The sequence below is a fragment of the Oryx dammah genome, unplaced genomic scaffold (genome assembly GCF_014754425.2).
Source record: "Oryx dammah isolate SB20612 unplaced genomic scaffold, SCBI_Odam_1.1 HiC_scaffold_4, whole genome shotgun sequence".
NCBI classification, from domain to species: domain Eukaryota; kingdom Metazoa; phylum Chordata; class Mammalia; order Artiodactyla; family Bovidae; genus Oryx; species Oryx dammah.
In genome coordinates this window covers 55,396,247-55,398,857 of record NW_024070188.1, presented here as the reverse complement: position 1 = coordinate 55,398,857, position 2,611 = coordinate 55,396,247, and the positions used below count along the sequence as shown (strand labels likewise).

Sequence of the window (2,611 nt, the reverse complement as noted above, 5' to 3'; positions counted from 1 at the left end):
TGGAAAATACATGTAAGTAGGTCCTAAGATCCAACAGAGCTGTTATATTTTGAGAAAAGTACTTTGGCTCTGAGCTTCCAGGAAGACAAAGCAAAAAAAGGAAGGAAAAAAAAAATGTCATTTCCTTTACAGAAGAAAAAAGTTCCCCAGGGAACTTTTCCAGTTGAAGAGGGAGTAAGAGATAAAGAAGGCAACATTTTCAGAAATGTCAGCTCATACTAGTATTTCTTGAAATGTCTCTCAGTAAGAAGTAAGGTAACAAGAAAACCCAGTTAAGACAATTTGGGGATGGGGACTTATCTGATGGCTCCTGGGCTTCCCTGGTGGTTCAGAGGGTAAAGCGTCTGCCTACATTATGGGAGACCCAGGTTGGAACCCTGGGTCGGGAAAGTCCCCTGGAGGAGGAAATGGCACCCCACTCCAGTACTCTTGCCTGGAAAATCCCATGGACTGAGAAGCCTGGTAGGCTACAGTCCATGGGGTCGCAAAGAGTCGGACATGACTGAGTGACTTCACTTGCTTCACTTATCCGATGGCTCAGCGGCAAAGAATCTGCCTCCAATGCAGGAGACGTGGGTTTGATCCTTGGGTCAGGAACATCCCCTGGAGGAGAAGATGGCAACCCACTCCAGCAATCTTGCCTGGGAAATTCCGTGGACAGAGAAGTCTGGCGGGCTACAGTCCATGGGGTGGCAAAAGAATCAGACATGACTTAGGGGCTGAACAACAAGACAATTTTGCGAGTCAGTAAAGTAGCATGGTCCCAAAACATGGTTTTTGGAAAGTCAGAAATGATTAGAATTAGGCTATATAATAACATGGAGACATTGCTTGTCCTTCAAAGAAACCCATGTAACGAGCATTTTGCAATGCCTTCACCATAATGTGTGCGTCTTCCTACTGTGGAGATATTGGCTTGAACCATAGAATTTATACATGTATGAATTATCTTGAGAGCTAAATTATGTTTTCTACTTTTGTTTTGTTCTGCCACACCTAATACAGTTGGCATTTATAACTCACTAACTGCTTTGATCCAGTGTCATATATACATTCCTTTTCATCTTTAGCCATTGATATATGAATTTCAAACACAATTTCTTTTTAAATTTACTTTGGATAAAATCAATTTGGTGGTTTGAATCACATAAAGTTTTATGAGAAAATGTTACAAGTAAGGTCCTTTTATTGCATGAAATTCAGAAATGCCTTACTGTCAAAAATTGGGACTGAGAGAGGCATCAGCGACCGCAGCGGTAGAAGCAGCAATTTATCTGTGTGCAGCCCCAAATGGAGAGGAAGATGCTAATTAAAGTGAAGACGCTGCAGAAAGGAGATCGAGATTGACACTGAACCCACAGACAAGTGGAACAAATCAAGAAGCGTGTAGAGGAGAAAGAGGGAATTCCCCCAGAGCGACAGAGGCTCACTTCAGCGGTAGACAGATGAATGTTGAGAAGACATCAGCTGATTACCGGCTAGTAAGTGGCTCAGCCCTCCATCTGGCATTGGCTCTGAGAGGAGGGGGTGGTCTTCGGCAGTGATGGACCCTGCTCCATTTTACCTCCCTGCTCTGTCACTCATAATGAGGCATCATATGTCCTCTCACTCTGTGGGACACCAGAGCCACTGCCCCATCCCCTGGCTGCCCAGTCTTGTGTGTCTGTTGGTGGGAGACTGTGAGGACCCCAGGAAGCAGTGTTCCTGGCCCAGAGGGCCCTTGCTGGCTCCTGGGTTTTAGTTTGCAGTCCTGTGTGCTTCCCTCTCTTATGGCTGTGTCCCTGATTCTCAATAAAATCTTTCTTGGCCAAAAAAAAAAAAAAAATTGGGATTGAAATGCTCCTTTAACTTATATCTTTTAATCACTTTGCATATTTAGAAAACACTTCAAATTGATGAGATGCTGTCCTCATCAGAATGCTTGATGTTCAAATTTAGTTATTGCTCTGATCTCCCTGAATTGTGTGTTTTAAATATGAAATTTAAAATAATCCCCAGCTTTACTTAGGTATGATAAAAAGAGAGATAAAAATACACAAAATCACCTCTTTTTACATGCAGGTTGAGGCAAATAATCATAAATTATGACTACTTCAGTCACTCACTTCAAAAATGTATTCTGAAGAAAAATCTATTCTTAACTAACCAAATGGGGGTAAGGAGGATTGATTTTTTTTTTTTCAGAAATGGTTTTGTTTCTTTACTTTGTTGATATAAATCCAAGAAAAACTAAAAGATCACAAATGTGGGAGAATGACAGATTTATCTTTTTAACTGCTAGTATAATTAGATAGAAGATAATGATAGAAGATAGGCAGATAGAAGGAAAGAAAGAAAACGGATTTCTTTTGTGTCTATTTTATTAGTTGCCATTCTTTCATCAACTCAAATAATGGAGTTTTTTAACAGCTTATACTGTGGTTTTCTTTTTTCCCAATTGGTCTTTAATCTGCTTCTAAGATTTAGAAAGAAAGTTACAGCAATGTACCATACCTAGTAAACTCTTATTAGCTTCATTAGTGGCTTGTATTGTTTTAACATATTTCCTCTTGACACGGAAGACTATTTCATTATCAAAATATTAAAACCTTTGCAGGGCTCTATCTGAATT

General features: G+C 40.2%; 1 pseudogene; it reads left to right on the top strand.

Moving 5' to 3' along the window:
- Positions 1 to 1,302: 1,302 nt before the first annotated feature.
- On the top strand, positions 1,303 to 1,809 carry LOC120862777 (annotated as a pseudogene).
- The last annotated feature ends 802 nt before the right edge of the window (positions 1,810 to 2,611 follow it).